The following is a 14,551-nucleotide window of genomic DNA, read 5'->3' as shown; positions in this document are numbered from 1 at the left end:
TATCAGAAATCTAACAGAGTAGTGAGCAAAAAAAGAAAGAAAAAAAAAAACGTATCGCCTTCAACAGCAAAACCAAACTGTTTGGTTGAAATTTCACATTGGGTGGAGTGGAAACGACCCAGTACAGGGACGCAGGATTGTGACAATCGGTTGGCAGCGAGCGTGAAAACGGAAAACTCTGGAGGCGGTGGCGGACCTTCGTCAGGGAAATTTATGCCTTTGTTTGCAAGTGATGCATGCGCAGAAGATGCTCACTGCTAATGCTGCGGGAAAGGCCCCTCCGTCAGGGGGAAACCTTTTGAACAAATGGTGGGAGAGGCAGCAAACAAAAAAAAACACTCCGTCACATTCCAAGATGGTGAAGAATCGTTTCGGTGATGGCCTGTGGGCGGGTGGGTGTCTGTGTGTTGGTTTTGTGAGGAAGACAGTCACAGACGTGCGCACACCCGCGCTGAGTGAAAAACTGTTGAAAAAGACAGTCTTATTAAAATTTCACACTCCAGCGGAGTAAAAATATTTATGTAACGGATCCACAACGCGCGACATCGTGGGGTCGTTGGGTGTTCTCTGAAGTTTGTTTAGAAGAATGGAAAATTCTGTCACATTTAAGTGTTGCTTTACATATAGTTTAAGGTGCAGAGTGAGCGCCGTTTTATCATGTTTAAGGGTGGTTTATTGTTTACATTGCCATTTAATACTGATCCGATAAATTCTATTAAACTTTAGCGTTTGACATCTTCAGAATCTTTAGAGATAAGAGTGAGATACGATGTGATAGGGTACGTTAACATCGAGAAAATACAAAAAATAATAGTTTTATTAAATAAATTTTAAATTGATGCAAGGCACTGATATTTGTTTTTCCTTTAGTAGGAGTTTAATTATACAAGTTTGAAAAACAAAGAAAAGAAAGTAATCAATATACAAAATTATTCAGATATTTGTTTTGTCAAGGATTTTTACTTCTGAAAATGTTTTTTATTCTTTACGTTGTGTCCAATTTCCCTTAATTTCTAATATGATATTTATTATTAATAATTTTACTTTATTTCAAGTAACTACAGAGTATGTTTTAAATATTTATTCATAGTTAGTTTTGGATACAATGTTGGAAGAACCGACTTTCCCATTTATGAATACCATCCAAAACTTTCATCTGCATGCTAGTGCATGTTTATACTGTTTACGATTTAAAATAAACAGCCAAATGAGATGACAGGATTTCAATAGTGCCAACGAATGTTTCTGGAGTTGCAGTTATGAATAAGTATTTTACCAAAACTTACTCAAATGATTCGAATATATTTTTGACTTGAAATACATTTAAAAAAAAACTGAAAATAGTAAATTATTCAAAAGAAAACACGTTCAGAAACTTATTGAAGATCAGCGCGTTATGTTTAGTACATATAATTAATAATTAAGTATTGTAAAGCTCGTATATTGGGCTCAGGGATTATTAGATTCAAAGCTTATATGCACCATGTATCATTCATGCTACACTCATCTTTCTGTGGGTAACAAACAAGTGAAATGTATCCAAGTCATTTATAAGCAAAGAAAAATGAAGCTGCTGTGAGTTTTTCAGTAAAACTAAAAAGAAATCCTTAAAATTTATTTTCAATACTGTTCCCAATATCCCGTTTGGAAAAATCCAATCTTGTCATAATTTCCTTTTCTCAACTACTCTCGATTTTTTACACCCACCCAATGATGTCGTAAAGCATATTTTTTCCTTAATAAAACTCCTCGCGACACAACCAAAACATAACCACCATCGCAAAATCGCATCGTCCTGGGTGGCATTTGTGCTCCGACTTCCTAACCAACATTATCGCCCGCCCGAGAGACAAATGTTCCTGCTTTCCCTCGTGCATCTTGCACAACCACTTCGCGGTCAGGACGCTGCATGTCCTAACGCGTTCGTGTAATTTGATCTTCATCCTGCCTTTGCCTATGACTTATTATCCTCTTCGCCTTGTGGCTAGGGCTCTCCGATTGTGCTGTCCTCTAAGCACAGTCCGCAGGAAATTAGATCATCTGTTCGCTCGATTTCATTTGTTTCGAGACCCATTTAGGGCTGATCACTTTGGCCGTACCATCCACCGCAAACAAGCCCACGGACCACTTATGAGACACGGCTAACGATTGTACAAGATCGTCTTTCGCTCTCTCTCTCTCTCTGCGTGAATGTGTGTGAGCGTGTTTGGGTAAATAATGTATGCGCTCTTTTCGCACTCCACCGTGTCGATTTATGTGGTGGCATAAAATGTGTCAAATGTGGCGCAGATCCACTCCAACTCGTGCACCGCTCCTTCCAATCCTGCGTCCTCGTTCCAATCCACTCAACAACAAGCACACCGCGCTAACGCAAACGTGTATAAATGACCCTCAACACTACCGAAAATTAGCAGCGCGCGGATTTCGAAACGACCGAACCTCGCCTTTTCGTCGCCGAGCCTTTGATGCAGGCCTGGTGCTCGAGCCGTGTGCTGCGCAACGTGTGAGAATCATAAATTCATGCTCACACACACACACGTTTATGCTCGACACCTCTACGGCTGCACCGGATCGAACGGTGGCCGGATCGAGCCGCGGCTACTCAGCGCAAGGACCAGCAGCTAGCGGTTCGTTTTTCGCATCGGCGTTTTTAGTAGCGACCTCTCCTCGTCCCATGGTCGTCCTTTGCCGAGGTGTGCCAAACGACGCTCGGAAAAGGACGATAAAATTTTATCATCCGAAAATGTTCCAATAACGTGCCGGCAAGCAGCGTGAAAATGAACGGGTAAAAATGGATGGCCGTTTGGTCTGTGTGGGGGAGTGAGGCCTAAGGTGAGCGCTCAGAAGTGTTCTGCCTGCTGAAGCGATCTACGTGGCTGGTTGGGTTTATGCCACACGTGGTTTCAGTTCAGGCTCTTCCAGTGATAGCGATTCATCAAGTTTCGATGAAGCAAAGCGTTTTCCAACATCGTAATATATAACGGTTTAAGTAGCTTCTTACTATCAAATGCAAGGATATTTAAGCATTCCAAGAAAGAATTGTGTCTCATCCCTTTATTGAACAATTTTCCCACCAAACCATTCAACCGATCAAGCCTTCGTATGCGAATTTCTCACGAGAATGTTTCCCATTTTCCCATAATTAATTTTTCCCTTTTTTCCAGCGAGCACACAGCTTCGATAAAATTGCTCGATTTCAATAATCCTCGCGAGATTATGTGTGTGCTCAATAAAACGAGACTCGCCTCGGAGGAAAATTACGATTCCCTCCTGCCACACACACACACGCACTCAAGTGCACACGCCAAACAGGGCGGAAAGCCGCCTTTCCACCACCGTCACCGTCAGCAAGGAGGTGGAAAATGCTGCTCGCAATAAGAATGATATAATTTATCGCTTTCCGTTCATCGATTTGTGGTCGATTGTTATTTGCCATGCCATGCTTCCCTTCGTCCGCAGCCGGCTGCACTTGCTACGTTGGAGGATTTTCCGATGAGTTTTCTGCCATCAGTGCCGCGAAAAGGGCACGGGCGACCGTTCGCATTCCAAATAATCGAATCAAGCTCGCATTGCGAACGTTTCAGGGCGGGCGGGCTTCTTTGGGTGGGCTCGTAAAATTTCATTCCAAATTGCCCGGTTTTGCCTCTTTATGCCTCCCTAACGCATTCGCAGTTTTGGCCGTTGCACTGTGTGCGAAATTGTTCGCGTAGATTTTTTCCCTACACCGACGCTTCGGCTTTTCGCTTTCAATTTGTGAAGGGGAGAAACGTTGGCACTTTTTTTTGTTTTGCTTCTCACTCACAATCCTTGACGATTGGTTTTGTGTGTGTGGGAGTGTTTATAAGCGGTCCTTTCTCCACCATTTTGCCAATTGTTCTGCCGAGGGTCCGCCAACGAGAGCTAACGAGACTTTTGTTTGAATTCGATTTTCTTGAAATGAAAGTTTTTACGATCGCTTTTTCATTAAATTTCCTTCGATAAGTAAACTCAACGCACACGGTTACAAATAAGCAGTGGAAAGTATTCCTCCTCAACCTGATTACTGCCCGGCGCTGAGCACACATCTTTGCAGTTGACGCCAAAATAGGAAGTGACGGTCGTTGTAGGGGGCTGTGGTTTCTTTCGGAAAGCCAAACTTTTTCTTATTAGATTGCAATTACTTTATGGTCGGGATAAAGTGAATAGTTTATTGGTTCGGGAAGTGCCGTTGCATCGATGACCACCACCAACCAGTGGTTATATTTAATATGACGCGTACTAACGCCGCACCTCAAAGGAAAATTCGATTGTAAGGGAAGGCGATTGGGTTTAATGGCTGGAAAAAGATGTTCGCTAATCGTTCACATAAAATCCAGACAAGATTGAGCCTGGCGTTGGTTAATAAGTAATGGTTGCGAGGTTATAAGTAGATGAAGATTCAATCTAACTCAAAATAGGTGCAGTAAAACCGTTCATCGAATTATTTGGCCCAGATAAGTAGGGCGTTCAGCAGTTTCAATATTTGAACACATCTAATGGGTCTATCCCATTATACAAGACTTTGGATTTTCAATTTCTCAGAAATTTCATACACCATTAGTAGAAAAACACAATTATTAAATTTGATTTAAGGATTGCTTTTGTTAAAATTTTGTCAAAATAAAAGTAGAAATAGAAGATTTTGAGATAAGTTGGGGAAAGATTGAGTGGATTTTTCTGTGATAGTGAATCTGAAAAAATTAGTTTGAACCTGTTTAAACTCGATTTAAAAGTATTGTTTCTATTCAATGATAACTTTAATAATATATTGTGCTTTTTTGCAAGTTATAAGAAAAGTGATTGAAATTCCCAAGCTTGAAAAATTCTTTTAAAAACTATACAATAAACTCTAGTTAGACAAAAAATGCATGTTTACTAACAAGAATATAGTTACCCTTGGAACTATTCAATCGGAATTATAAATACCCTTATTTAATTATTTACTAATGATCGTTTTATGAGGTACGATAACTGTATCTCTCCAACAGAACAAACCTTAATGTAAACTAAGCCTGACGGCTTCCTGTACTAGTAAAGGAGTCGATCAAAATTCAAGTCTTCAAGTCAAGATGGATTTCTTAGTCGATGACATCATTGAGAACGATAAAAACCAAAAAAATATTATAATAATCATGATGCATTTACTAACAGCACAATATTTCTCGATGACTTTTCCTAAATGTGCCAGAAATCGTCAGAATTCTTCGAAATGAATGTGAAATACATAGCTGTAATTTATTATTATAAAGATCTAATGGATCGGTCTACATATAACAGTTCCTACAGGGTGGAGATTATGGAATTGAGAACAACCTTAAATTTATATTCGCAAATGTTGCAAACTTTAGTTTACAAAAACCATGATTGAAACCAAAACAGATTGCAACCATTCCCATATACTTTGAGCAGCATTAACACATGTGTCGTTTAAATTGTCCGTTGCAATTGATTGTTTCATTGCTCTTAAAAGTCTTTTAGCATACTGACACGTTCTATCTCTTAATTTCCTGCAACCCAAAGACACAAACTGATGTTTATGAATTGTCTCCCCGTTACAACGCCCGACATCCCGTTCCGAGGCTCGAAAAACCGTCGTCATATGTGGTGCACCATCTATTACACACACACACTCATTTGCAGCTGGACGCGATCGAAGCGGTTGCAGTCTGTTGCAGTGTCATCCTCATTGTATTACATTGTCGACTCACTCACCAAGAACAATCGTCACACGTTTGCCGTTTCCACGGACCGGAAAGACACGGAAGCGGACCGAGCGTAAGAAGCATAAAACATAAACTGCACCGTGTTCATCGCGGCGCAGTGTTTGCAAAAATGTTTCAAGAACTTTGCTAAAAACCATTGCGCGAAGACGGACGATGAGAAGAATCGCTTACCGATAGCCGTCCGTTTCCTTGAAAAGGAACACTTACGCGATCGTAAATCTTGTCGGTCGCTGTCATTAAGCGTGGCGATAATTTTTAATTAGTGGGTAATTTCCGCTCGCTAGCCCGTTCTTGGTTCTTGGCGCGTCTTACGCAGCCAACGGCCAAAACGCACACACACACACACGCCCCTTTTCTTTGCATCTCCCGGAGAGATTTTATGCTTCAAGGAAACGGAGGCCCATAACCTTTCGCTGTGGTGCAGTGCGTGTTTTACATCTTCGTCATCACACTTTTATCACTTCCGAACCCTAATCTTCATCAATATCGTGTGTTCAAACCTTTCTTCTTTATCTTTTCGCGCTGACTTTCGTTCAAGTTGCTGTTGTTGGTGCTGCTGTTGCGACATGTGTTACACAGAATCCGAGATCCGATACGGGATGATACGGGAGTCGTGAGAAAAAATCGGATCAACCGCACTGCTTCGGAGCACCCTCCGTACGTTTGGGTATGGAAAAGCGTGAAGCTCATCACCTGGAGCGTTCAATTGATTTTCAAAAGCAAACGTCCTGAATCATGGGAATCGTCCTGTTGTTCAGGTGTTTTCATGCACAACACACAGGTCACTTTCTTTGGTAATCTATCATCAAAAGTGACATCCATAAAACCATTCGCCGGGAAGGTTGTTCCTTTTCGTGTTCTACTTTCTCCTACGTGTAGCAATAGACGAAGGGTAACAAAGAAATAGAAAGGATCTCGGAGTCGTTCTTACAGTTGACCCTAAAAATTATGAAATCAATCCGTCAATCAAACCTGTGACTTCAAAGCGGGTGGCATTCGGAGATGAGCTAAGCGAACTTAAAAAAAAAACGGGTTTTGAGATGATGGAAGGGTTTTGTATTCACGTGTGTATGTAATGATAGCTTAAAAGGGTCATTAATAGACAATTCTACTACAAAGCTGTTGTCCGGCAATTAAAATCCGAGAGTTATTTTTTACAGCAACTAGAATTGATTGCTGGATGTATATGTGTTCTACAGATCTTACCTGGTTAATTCAACTCATATGCGTGCTTAAATGAAAATTTATAGACCTTCTTGAGCTGGACTACAGCAACTCATATCCTTGCGCATCTAAATCATGGCCATAATCCTTCGGAGAACCGTCGTTGTGTGCAGTGCGTACACGAGTACCACACACTCTGAAGCAGTCCTACGGAACAATGGCAATAAAATTAGCAAACACATTGTGGATTATCAGTGAGCCAATAATTGATAATAAATTTCCGATATTCTAGGGCTTGTTTTTCTTTTGAAATAAGAGAGAAAGGGAAAGATTGTATGCGCATAGCAGCTCTTACCTTTAGGTCGGTATTTTTCCGACAGCAATTGCGTCCACTGCGGCAGTACCTCAGTCTTTCTAGAACAGCCTTTTTCACTTGTTTTGCTGGGCTTGGACCGGCACCAGTGCAGGCCCACTCCCAGGAGTGATAGGAAACTGCAACTCTTTCCGCAATCAGAATGTCCATCCATTTCCCTGGACAATTGAAAGACGCGTTCGAGCAGGGATAACGGGTAGCACCCAGTGCATTCGACCCATTGGTAACGGCATGCACAAGGATCCTTGTCCCAAAGAGCTCCGTATATTCAATTTATTTCAAATTTATTTATTTATTTCAGGTAATAAAATTAAACAAAATCACACTTATTTCGATTCTCATTTGCCTGGAACCGGGTTGGTGGGACGAGCAAAAACACGAGCTCTTGTGGATTGTTTTTACAAGCTTGGCTTGGTCCCTTTTCCCGTAAACCCCTTTTGGCTGAGGATGACTATTGAACAAGTGACACTGGTATACTCTAAACCGAGTGCTGTTACCATCCCTGCCGAAGATTCCGAAGGGGATTTGGACAATTGAATCAAGTGCGTATTCCCATAGTCACCCGCCCGGGAGACAATTCTAAAGTTCGTTGCGTGCGGGCACGAGACTAATTTCATTTCTTTGGTCATTTTTATCTCAAACGACACACAGCAAGGGCCCGATGCCGTAAGGTCATGCAGACAGACGGGTGCAAAACCAGGACCGGAAAAGTTCACTCTTGATAATAAAAACAACATTATTGGGAGTACACACACACACACACACACACATATATATATACGTCGCTACAACCGTGTCCTGGGAGGGATGTGAAGTTGCACAATACGGTTTTTCCGTTTCCGCTGGGATTTGGTACCCCCTGGAGAGATGTTCCCGGCACCGGGCTAAACCAGCTACCATCGGGAGACAAATTGAGACACACACACACAAAGGAGACGCACTTCCCCTTTGCCTTCCGACACGCGTTTGAGATTGAGCACTGGTAGATTGTTATCAGTGTCGGTTTCACAAATTGCACAGCAGCATGATAATGGCGTTGGGGTGTTTGTGTTCGTGCGCCTGCCGGGTTGTCCTTTTATTTACCACAGCATCCTGTTTGCATTAGATCGACACCCTTACCACGGGGGCTGCACCAAATGTGTGTTGACTTGGTAAGCGTAGGGTCAGGAGAGGGAGCAGGTAGAAGAGAGAGCGACAGGAGAGGAGTTAATAAAATCTCACTTGACTCCGTGTGCCATACGGTGCCATAAGGATGGTGGAGGATTTTTTGGCGGAAAATGGAGAGCAGGGAACAAGTGTAATTTATGTAATTGGGACACCCCTTGCGTCCCGGTGAAACTCCCGGGCAAGCGGTGGGATGGGAGTTTTCGCCTCACTCGATGATGGTGATGGTTAGCTGGTGATGAGCTGTTGGCACAGGAGGGCCGTGGTGTGTCAAGCAGCCGGGTCAGAAGGGTGACATAATACTCTGCCGAAGAGAGATGTCATTTTTGTTTGGAAAAAAGGGTCGCGCGTGCTGCGCTGGTTGTTCCCGGTGAGTAATTAGTGGTAAATCTGTTCTTAATCTACCACGGTGTAATCTATTGAGCGATGGGTGGGATTTTTTGGTTTGGTAAGAAAAGTGTATCGTAAAGCAAACGTTTGGTTGATATTGAAAAATAGATTATTTCGCTCCAGTTTTGTACAATACTAGCCATCGTGAATCAAAGTAAATAATTAAAAAAATCAATCCCTTATTTATGTAATGAATGTTTAAATTTATTGATTAAATTAACTAAAATGTGAAGTACATAGGGTACATGTACAATTAGTGGTGGAATTTATAGTGCAACAGGTATATTGTGGTGAGTTTAAAGTGTCAGGAAATTAAATGTATTTATTTATTTATTTAATTTCGTTAATTTTTTTTCCAAACAAAATTATTTATAGCATTAAAAACAACGAATTTACTAAAGTACTCATGGTTTGATAGGCTCGAACCGTGAGAAATACTGTTATAATATCGGTCGACATATACTGGAAAGGTACCATGTAACATATAAATCTTTTATTAAAAATTACAGAACATTTCATACAGTCATGAATAACTAAATTGATTCTAACACTTCATAAAGAATGTAGTTTAGCACACTACAATCACGATTGGTCCAATCATCACTAAGGGTACATTTACTCCACAGTTACAACATTAACTGTGCTGTATCGTATGAAAAACAATAAAAAATAAATAAAATTAAATTCATATACTCTAAGATGTTCAGTCAAGATCCCACCAAATACCTGTATTCCTGTTCCCCAATATACGCTATTAATACCAACCGACGGTAATCACGTATCTCGAATATTTGCCTTTATCTAATTTCGAGGTTTTCTATCAAATTATAGTTAATTTTCGCATACTTTTGCTTGAAGTGGTAGGTTTTAGCCACTAATTTAGTTATTTGATCTGATTCCAACTGAAGATTACAATTTTGTACCTTTTTAAAATGATTTTTGAAATTCAACCGCAAGAGCGTTTTTTGCGTTAATTGATGAAATTTGCTCAAAGAACTTTCAAATTTAAAATATTGAGTAATACATGCCATACTACTACAGGGAAATACCTATACTTTAGACTGTATTTTGCAATAGGACAATAATGTGTACTCAATTTTGATTTCTACAAGCGTTTGTATGGAAAATTATCGACAACTTTTCAAGTATAACGTTTCTATTAATACCGGGAGGCTAAAAGCGTGTGAAATGGTGTGAAGAATGATGCTGCATGCAAGGGAATTGAATAGAATAATAGAGATGTTACAATGTTGCATTGACGCCTTTGCTCAACTCTACTAATAGCGGCATCTTATGATCACACCTAGTGCTTAAAGTATTGTATTATCACTACATCTAATTAATGTAAACATCTGCTTCTCGCTACGTTACGCTTTTTTCTGCTAGTCACCGCAATCACTGCTCCCAGCATATGCAAACGATGCAACAGATGCACAAATGAAACGAATTTTGGTCGTGAGTTTGCATGTGATGAACTGCAAGATCTATTAGTTTTATATTCAGTTTTTACACAAGAGGGATTTTATACTCATAAAAATGGTTTATTAAAAAAAAAGAGAAATACTTCGCCTTTACAAACAAATACATCGCTTCTTTGCATATTTAATTGATTTAAGTTATTGACGTCTACTTGGAAGTGTCCAGCAGCAGCAATTGATACTAACATTGCGCCAAACTCTAATTAAAAGTTTTACTCAAAATCTTATAGAAAATCCACCTCATACGCACGCAATGCAACATGCAGTTCATCGTTTGCATTTGGAGTGAACTGGCCTTTCGGTGCAAGCAGCTGGGGCGAGGGCGGGTGAATAATTACGTGTAAATGAGCGTGAATAACGCTCATTTGTCATGTCACAGACCCGTCCATCTGATCGGCACCACAGTCATAGAGGTGGAATTCACACCATCACACTCATGAAGCGTTACAGACGCACTAGACTGGCCACCGAGACCGAGCAACGCGGACGGCTCTGATGCGAAAGCGCACACCCTGCGAAGTCGCACTGCGATTAAACAGGCCTCCCTTTTATTTTATGCTCTGGATGCCTGGCTGAAGCGCCGCCGATGCGCTTTGCGTGTGGCTTTGCTGTTTTATTGTTTTGTCAATCAGCTGTCAGGGTTGGGCTTTTATTTAAAGAACACTGTTTTTTCCCCTTTTTGAAAACATTCTTAAAAAATGTGACGTCGTGGGCGAAATTCCCGATTCATTACAACAAAATGTAAAACACAAGCCTATTCCAAAAAAGCCCAAGAGTTGATGTGTGAGCTGAAGAGCAGATAACACTTCTTGCTTAAGACCACGTAACCCCTTTCTGCTAATTGAAAGAAACATTGATCAACTTGAGCATTAAATTACCTTCCGTAAAAAGCTTTTGATTTTGTAGAATTATCTTTGGCTTATTGAAAAGTTTCCCCTGATTTCTTCTTTCCCCGCAGTAAGATTCTACCCCCTTCCCTTGGTCTTACATTCAACACAGCAGGAGAAGTTCCGTCGTGTGCATTTTTTCGATCGCCTTTCTCTCGCTTGGACACGCATGTAGGTGGTCATGCAGATATCAGGGTGGACGATCCAGCGTCACCTGATACTGAGCATCGCGCATGGCACAACAACAAAAAGTAAACGACCACAAACCATCTGAATAATAAGCGTCGTAGGCTTCTATCAGAATGCACACACATGCCCGCGTCGCCGTATGGGGGCCTCTCCGGACAAGCTCTCCGGCCAAGCGAATGTGACTCCACGACCAGTGTCCCGAAGCCCGAGCTGTGACTTTGGGATGTTTATGATGATTTTGGTGAATCGCTTCCCCGTTTGAGCGCGCACGACGGGTGGCCTCCCCGTTGCTGAAACGCACGAACCGGCTGCCCCGGGTTTGAGCCACTCCAACGGGTGCTGGGGCAACGGACGAACAAAAAGAAGCCATTACGGCCAGCTTCTCATCGCCAGTCGCGACGTGTGTGCTGCAACGCAGCGCTCCCCGGGCCCCGTGAATGGAGAGATATTTAAATTATACAAAATAAACAGCGAATCGATTTATGGCACCACCCGATGGTGTTAGGTTGTGGATGTTCGCTCGGAAAGGTTCCACCCATGGGGTGTCCGCTGGCACCGCGTTCTTCGTCCTTTCTGTCTTTCTCGCGAGCGCACACCGATTATCTGTGCGTTTGTGTGTGTTTCAGGGTGAATTAATCGCTCATCCTCTGCTCATTCTTTCAATGCAAATTCCTTACGGATTACGCGGAGGCAGAAGTCAAAGTACCGAAACGTATGCTTGACTTCGCGGTGCTGCTTGAAATGAATTAAGCGAGACAGCGGGAGCGGGAGATTCGGAAGCACCGGTTAGGGACAGGATAAAAGCATTTGCCTTTATTGCTAGAAAATGGGCTTGATTTGCAAAGCCTAGCAAAAGGGTGTTTTATTGCTAAGGGATTGCACTGGATTTGAATATGCAGATAATTATATTTTCGATTATTTTATTTTCCAATTTTTGTGTTTGTTGGATAAGTGTTGAGGAAACAAAATGTTATATTAGCTACACATTTTCACACATCACACATTTTGACAGTGTTTTGTTCAGGTGATGTTAATTCTGAATATTTAACTATATTTTTACACAAAGGACATACATACTTGAACAGTTCACAGTACATTGATTTCGTACTCCAAAATAATGAAAATCCCGTATTTAATGCGTGTTTAATAGATCAGTTGCAACCAATGCTACAAGCGTTACTGGACTTATTCACCAACATTTTCAAACATGAAATCTTAGTTGTTGTCTTTTACAGACTACGTTATGTCACAGTTCAAACTTAGTTTGTGTTATCATGTTTATGTACTTTTTTTAAACATTTTAATCGTTTATTTCAAATGACTTTTTGGTTCCCAGTTTTGGTCCAATGTCTAACGCGACAATGTCAACCTATAAACATTTATGAAATTTATTAGTACATAGTCGTAAAGGATGTTCTCCCATCCATTGAATTAACTACAATATCGTGTTAAAAAAACCAATTGGTGTATTTCAAATCATTTATTAAAAAATTAAAAAAGAAGAATGCTATGATCGACATAAATTATGAAAAAGGGATTTATTAGTTATTTTATACATTTTATAATTGTTCAGATTTGCCATTACAATGCCATCTCTTCGTTGATTCTGGAAAAAAGTATCCATTTTTTTCTGCTGGCAGTGAATCAAGGCATCAGTGAAAAACTGTTGTCAACTTCTGTAAAGTAAAATAATCATTTGCTCGGAATTTTCAACATTACTCCTTAGCAATACAAGCAGTAATCCAAAACTCATTCAAAATCGTTCTAAGCAGGTGTATTTTTACAAAGCCTCTTCCGACTTTAGCTGTTAAAATGTACTGAAAAACTAAAAACAAAATCAAAACACAAATGCCTAAAATTGCAAAAAAGGATATGAACACCAATACCTATCGGAAGTATACATAAAACAATAGACATTATGAAATAGAACAGTGTAGTTGATTATTCAATCTCCTATTTGTTACTAACAGGGTATTTAGGGTATGGCTTTACAACGCAATGCACAGGTGCCTCTTTAAGATTCAAGATGCACACCAAGAGACACTTATTCTACGGTCTAAATACACCTGGATTTAAGCAGTACTGCAAATTCCTCATAATTAAACAAACAAACAAAAAACACTTGAAATAAGTATTGAACCGATACCGACACTGGTACTGTTCCCAATCCAGTCCTGCAATAGATACGTGGCATTCCTCTAACTGATACTGAAGTCTTTTCAGTTCTGGAATAGTTGCCGATTATGTACCGGTCCTGGAGCTTTACCAGGATCTGCGCAGCATATAGAGAAATATATTTCAGCTACTGGTTAACGATTGAATAAAGCCATCGATTGTTTTAGAAGTAAGTGAGTTTAAATTAGAAAATATTTTTCTGAGCAATACAAAACCGACCTTCTTCAAAGAAACTTAAATTGACAAGATCACAAAAAAAGTAACATAAAACTAAACCCCAACAGAAAAGGCCTTTCGACCTACAACGCATCCAAATTGAACTAACCCTCAATCCAGTTGGCGTGGCGGCATTGTTCGGTTAAATTGGACGCAGATACCGACCGATGATGGCTGATATTGCAACCCTTCCCTTTCCTTTCCAGCCGTTCTTGCCGGTGCGTCGCTACAAATTAGCCGGTATAAATTATTGCATTTTACGATATTTCGCCTCGCGTCGCTAACTTTCCCGCAATACGCCTGCAAACGGGGTGTGGCGCATCAGAGGCCATCCAAGGATCTTAGAACAGTCCGCGCTACAGCAAACAACCAACCATGCCCTGCTAGTTTTACGAATGCTTCATCGTTGAAGCTCCCGAAGGGGGTTGAAGAAAGGGGGTTTGCCAATGAAAACTGTATCAAAGTTGGTGAACAGAATATTAAAACAATTTCATCTACTTTACTCTGGTGCGTTCGTTAGGACGTTTCGTTTCGACCGACCGGTCGGCTGGGGCTCCGCATTCGCATGGGAGCTTTCGGATAGCGTCTCGTTTGGTGTTCACTGATCGTTAGCGGCCTGGAAGTGGCCATTAACACTTTCGTTACGAGAGCCCATTAACGCACTCGCTTGAGCTGCTCGCAGCTGGGCACAATTGCGATGCGATGAATGGTAAAGCGAACTTGTATGATGATGAAGATCTGGTAAGAGAAATTATTAAACTGATTCAAAATGTT

This window comes from Anopheles gambiae, chromosome 3 (assembly GCF_943734735.2).
Source record: "Anopheles gambiae chromosome 3, idAnoGambNW_F1_1, whole genome shotgun sequence".
Lineage (NCBI taxonomy): Eukaryota > Metazoa > Arthropoda > Insecta > Diptera > Culicidae > Anopheles > Anopheles gambiae.
Note: the sequence above shows the minus strand (reverse complement) of the source record.